Here is a 6,000-nt window from a genome sequence, read left to right as displayed (position 1 = left end):
AATGTTTCCCAGCTGTGTATCTAAACAGTATTCCTCAGCCTTTCAGGCCCCCCTGTGATCCCTGCATCACTGAACAGCCCTGGAGTTCCCTCCATTCCCCCCGTGGGTGCAGTCCCGCAGCCATGGGAGCTCTCAGTGGGGGCGATGCTCTGCGGTGCCTCAGTTCCAGCCCTGCTCTGTGCTCCCTGCCCAGCACTGCAGGGCTTTCCAGTCCTCCTACACGAGAGAGCAATGCTTTCTCTGAAGCGTCCTTAGGCAGCCTACCTGCCTGGTGAAGGATGACTATTCCTAAATGGCTTTGCAGTCTTTTGAAAAACCAGTCATGAAATAATTGAGTCAAGCTTTCGTGAAATAGATCTTAATTTTATTCTATGGATGTCATAGATCTGAAATTCTCAAATGCTGATGAACTTCCGTACAAACGCTTTATGATACTGGAAGTTCCCAGTGCTTGCAGTGCAGTCCTGCAGCGGTGTGGTGTTGGCATAAGAACAAATGGGAGGAGAGCGTTAAGAGAATGTAAAATAAAGATAACTCTGAAGTAAACCCAAACAGTAGCCAACCAATTACCTTATCATTCCCACTTTGCAGCTCGGGCAGAATTTATTAGTGATCAGCAGCTGAATTTGGTGCACAAGATTTGCCACATTCTGGGTCTGCCTTTAATTCTGAGTGGCCCACCTGGGGAGGGCTGCTTACATCCAAAGGGAGAGCAGTACTTCTTGCTGGAGAAGGTAACTCCTAGGTTTTTCCTAGTAGCTGCATGGCAGGAGCCACGTAGTGCAGCACAGCTCCCCACCCAGGCTGCAGCTGCCCCCCATCAGCCCAGGAGCACAGCCCTGGTGGGATGCAGGCTGGCACAGACAGCACAGCCTGCAGCCGCTCACCCATCACACTCCAAAAGGGCCTCACACAGCGCAGTGGGAGCCGCACAGCACTTCCTCCTCCCCATGCACTTCCTGGTGCCCAGCCTGGTGATGGCAGACATCCCTCCTACAGTCCCCACCCCAGGCTGAGCACCGGGTGCTTCCAGAGGCTTTCACAGCCTTGCATGGTGGCCGCAGTGCTGGTGGTCACCTCTACGAGCGGCCCCAACGCTGTGGTGGCTGTTGCAGGAGCACCAGCCGTGTTCCCCTCCTGCAGGGCTGCAGCTGTGCGCCGTGCAGCCCTTATCTGTGTCATGCAGGCCTGGCGCAGGAAGGGAGCGTGGGGCCGGGGCACCGCCTGCAGCCCTCTCCCCAGGCCTGGTCTCATCACAGCGGGTGCAGCACCCGATTAGCAGCCGGGCCCGGCCCGCGCCACTGGGGAGTTTGAAACACGCGGCCGTGCCCAGCGGGCGGTAGCTCTGTCACCAAGGATGTGACTGCAATGCAAAGCACTTCCCCTAGCGTGGTTTCTTTTTTTTTTTATTAGCTGTCAGTAATTTTGCTTCTGTAAGAAAATATATATGCAAACCGCAGCCTGTTGCCATGGTGACAGCTCTATGCTACCCAAAATAGCTAATTCCACGTTCTCAGACCCATAGAGTACAGAAGGCACTATCGCTGCATTTGCCCCCCAGGTCAGGAACAGCCTGCTGCTGCAGTGCAGCATGCAGTGAGCGACGTGCAGTGAGCAGCGTGCAGTGATGCAGTGAGCAGTGTGCAGTGAGCAGCGCAGCACTGTGGACCGGCAGTGGCACTGAAGCTGTGCGCAGGCGGAAGCCAGGCGGGCGTTCAGGCGGGCGGGAGCTGAGTGCTGTCCCGGCTGCGCCCTCGCACACTCACGGCGGAATGATGTGTGGTGCCCTGGGAGGTTCTGGTAAGCTGTTCAGAACTTTGTTTTATTATACTGCATCTTATTGCACGTGCTTTTTGAGATAAGTTGGGAAGATTTAAGGAACGCGGTAAAGAAACTTGGAAATTTTTCTTGGCAAACTTTATGTAAAACTCTCTGCGTTCACTGGGCACAGCGAAGGCAACAGCTGCCTCTTGGGGCGAGAGCCCAACTCAGAGCCATGCAGACCTTTCCCCGTGGGCTCTGTGGGATGTGGCACACAAACAGGGTTGCAGGCAGCTCTCCTGGCCCCGCCAGGCAGACATGGCGCCCTCGGAGACGCTGTAGCCTTTCCTGGGTTCTGTGTATCAGTGCTCTGCCGGGTCGGATCCCTGCTCCGCTAGGAAAGCTGAGGCTGTGTGTCCATGGCTCCCTGAGCACACAGGCGCTGAGCGGCCGTGCGTCTCACTGTGGGGGTTGCAGTGAGTGGAAATGGGCCCCTGCTGTTGGTTAAACGGCCGTTAAGGCACTGCTAGGCAGAGTGCATGCTGTGTGTTGCGATTATTTGATGTGAAATTATTAGCATAGATTTTGCTCGTTTGTGCACTTGAAGACCCGCAGAAGTCTTTCTAAATGTTTCACTACTTTTCATAAAAGTAGCATTGCTTCACATTCACACAAGGCTTTGAGCTGGAAGCACCGTGCAGCACAAGTGCCGGATGCGCAGTGTGCCCGTTGCCTTTACTGCAGCACACATGTCGGTATATCGCCACGGCAGACAAAGCCCCTCCTAACACAGCAGCACGAGTTGGGTCTCCATGTTGCTGCAGAGCAGAAGCGGAAGTTCCTCACTGAAGAACTTACGCTGTGACAAAAGGGATGTAAGAATCACTTTCTTTACTGCCAAGGCTGAAACTTAATGTCAGACCCTTTTGGAGAACATGAGCCTTATCAGTGCTGAACAAAAACAGCACAAGGAGCTGAAGAGCTTCCTGAGGGCTGTTATCGTGTTGGGTCTACAGTTGAAGCTATGTGTGATCTGCCTTTCATGAAGGCCAGCAAAAAGATGGAAAACAAGAGCAGGAGGTTTGTTCTGTGATGGTGTGAGCGGAGGCACCGGGCATGCCTCCAGTGTACAGCACAGCACAGCGGGTTCTGCTTTGCAGCAGGAGAGGTGAGGGCTTGGTGCTGAGCAGCCGTGTGCTGCAGCCATGCCCGGTGCACTGTGCCTCGGGTGCAGCAGTACGCTGCTATGCTGGGCACAGCCCTGCTTCCAGATGTGCAGCACGGCGGCTCTGTGGGCCTGAGCACAGCTTTCTGGGCTCCTTTCTCATCCATCAGAGCTGCTGGCGTTGGGGAGCTGATGAGCAGATAGGTGAGTGTGTTGCACACACTTGCCCAACATCCTGGGACTTCTTCAGCTAGTTCTGAACTGAGCTTTGATCCTCGCTGCCTTTGCTTCAGGCCCCTCACAGAGGGCTCCCGTTGTGTCCCCGCGCCGTGCTGGCAGTGAGGTGGTGGCAGAGCTGTGCCTGGCGCTGGGTGTGGAGCTCTGTGCTGCAGGCGGGAAGCGTGGGGCGATGTGGTGATGCAGTGCTGGGCTCGGGCTGCTCCTGCCTGCCCGCCTGGCTCCCCGCGGTGCTGTGGGGTGGGGGGAGAGGCGGCGTCCCACAGCCCCGAGGTCAGAGCCCTGCTTCACTGCTGGAACCACCGCCGGACCCGCTGCCGACGGGTTCCTCCTTTGTGCTCCTGTTGTAGCAAAGCATGGTGACTCTACAGCATCAACTGCCTTTTCTGTTTATACAATATGCTTCTCTTTTTTCCCTCATCATCTAATTTATAGCTTTTTCTTTTAATGACACGTGAAGCTGGAGCATACGATGAAATATGTCTTTATCCACCTCTGCCTGGAAGATAATTAGCCCATTGTTCTGTTTGGTATCCCAGATGATAATCTGAACCTGAGAATTCCTTACAGTTTCCTCTTCCCGGTGCCCAGCCTGGACATCGTGTTACTGCAGAGTTTGTACTTCATACCTCGGGCTGGGACTTGAGAGTCCGGTCTGCTGTGACCTATAAAACCTACAGTAAATAGCATGAATGCGTGATAGGATACAGTGAGAGAGCACATTGCCTAGGAATTAGGCATGGAACTAATGATAAAGCAAACTAGAGTTGTACCTTATCAAGGAGGAGTGTGCTCTGAGCTCAGTCTTCAGCACAGGGAGGTTCCAGCAGTGGCACATCCCAATGGTGGCAGGTCCCAGTGGTGGCTGGGGTGGGCCAGCTTAGGTGGCTGCAGGTCCCAGGCAGCCCGGAGCTGACCCAGCAGCCAAGTCACTGCGTCTTACATGAAAATGGGAAAATGACAGGAGTTGAAGTAAATCTGAAGTGTTAGTGCAGCCGAGTGACGGCTCTGGGGCAAGGCCCTTGAAATGAGTGGGGTGGAGGTGGCTGCACAGGGACAGCGGGGCTTTGTGGTGGCCACGCCAACTGCTGGCTGTGAGCACCCCGCTGGCCATGCACTGCCTTGCTGCTGGGGCCGTGAAAGGACGCCCATCTTACACACAAGTTGTTTGTTAAAGCCAGCTCTGCGTGTGGAAAATATGGTTTTTACAGGCACCGACCTACTGCAGTTAATGAAGGGAAATCTGGGCAACAAAGAGTTGATGCAGAAAGCTCTGTGACCGGAATAAGGGCTTTGCAAATGCCCAGCGTACTGATGTAAGCACATAGAGAGGAAACAGGCTCACGTACTCCTTTGTGATAGAACAGAAACAGGAAGAGGGACAAACGATCCATTACTGTGCTCATTCCCAGGGACTACCAAGGCATGTGCAATCAGTGCTGAAGTTATCTGCACGCTGCATCTGTGCCCCTGCTTTATATGGTGACAGGCAGAGGGATGTAAGTCGGGGAAAGGGACAAATAACATGGGGTACCAATTGTCACCGAATTTGTGCTGATCTACACTGAGCTTCTTTGAAACACAAGTGCAAATTTCCTCCGAGGAAAATCATTGTTCCTTTACGTCCTTTCAGCGTTCAGTTTTGATGAGAAAAACTCCAGCAGACAAACAGAAGTGCCAGAAGGCCCCATCAGCAAAGTGCCCCCACTTCCTCGGGTGCCATACGCGGGCAGCTTCCAAGCGGCGCTGCTCAGGGCGGCCGTCCTTCCCCGGGGGGCTGCAGTGCTGCAGTCTGCTGTGTGCTGTGATTGGAGCGCACAAGGGGCAAAGTTAATTATATTAATGCCAGGCTGTACAACAGAACAAAAAAGCCTTAGGAAGGAAGCAGCTGCAGTTCAGATCTCAGAGGAGGTATCATTCATCCCCGCAAGTGAAGGAACTGTGCGTGAAAGCCGCAAAGCACGTTATCGCCTTGCACAAACCTGACTTTGCTTGTTCAGCCCCAGTGCAGCTGGAGGAAAGGCAAATTTACCTTCTTGTAGTCGCCAAGCCTAACAAATGTCAAAGCAAATAGCAAAGCGGTTTGTCTAATTCTGTTACAGATTAAAGGATGTAATTCTGAGCAATCACTTGAAACTTCAGAGCTCGACAGGAGCTCAGTGCCTATAAATGAATAAAACAGAATTCAGCTGCAGTACTCTTTTTTCTTTTCATTCATAAAGTAAAAAAAAACATCTGGAACAACTGGGTGTAGATAGCAAGCGATGTTCGAATTATAAATACAAATTACATGACTTAGGGGGAAAACATAAGCGCGAGAGGGGGAGCACAGGCAGTTCTGTCAGACCCACAGACCTCAGTATGCTCAGCAGGAAGAAAGAGGTTGGAAGAAGGCGTCTGCTGCTGGAGGGGCTGCGCAGGAGGAAGCCCCACTCCTGGTGCCTGAGAGAAACCTAGCGATGAGGAAGCCAGAGCCCTCCTTAGCTTTGGGGTGCTGGTTTCTGCAGAACGTGGCACCCAGCGAGCAGCCAGCTCCACTGCTGAGCACGTTCTTGTGCTGCAGTCCCCACGGGCCACAGACCGGTGTGTAATGGGGAGGGGACCTCAAAAATACACCTTTCCATGCGCATCGCCGGGTTTTTGGAGTAGTGCGAAATATGCTGTCACAGAACAGGACTCTTACAGTGAACATTCACTTATTTGACCAACTAATTTTGAAAAGAGAAGCTCTGTGGAGGTGGAGCTGTGGCCGCCTGTAATGCTCTCTGTTTCTAAAAGCAGTTGCAGATTCTGTGGAAACTTCCTGCCAAAACCTCGGTTCCTGCTGGGGCTGGGGC

General features: G+C 53.2%; 1 protein-coding gene across 16 annotated transcripts in view; it reads left to right on the top strand.

Annotated features, from left to right (window-relative positions):
- The first annotated feature begins 1,694 nt into the window (after positions 1-1,694).
- MBNL1 (muscleblind like splicing regulator 1) overlaps positions 1,695-6,000 on the top strand; it is a 47,987-nt gene continuing 43,681 nt past the window's right edge. For all 16 annotated transcript variants that reach the window (XM_046898464.1, XM_046898467.1, XM_046898463.1 and 13 more), the window contains exon 1: positions 1,695-1,800. The gene's annotated coding sequence lies outside the window, so the exon portion shown is untranslated. The remainder of the gene's footprint in view (positions 1,801-6,000) is intronic.

Source organism: Gallus gallus, chromosome 9 (genome assembly GCF_016699485.2).
Source record: "Gallus gallus isolate bGalGal1 chromosome 9, bGalGal1.mat.broiler.GRCg7b, whole genome shotgun sequence".
Classification (NCBI taxonomy): Eukaryota; Metazoa; Chordata; class Aves; order Galliformes; family Phasianidae; genus Gallus; species Gallus gallus.
The sequence above is the reverse complement of the archived record's forward strand: the minus strand, read 5'-3'. Positions and strand labels throughout refer to the sequence as shown.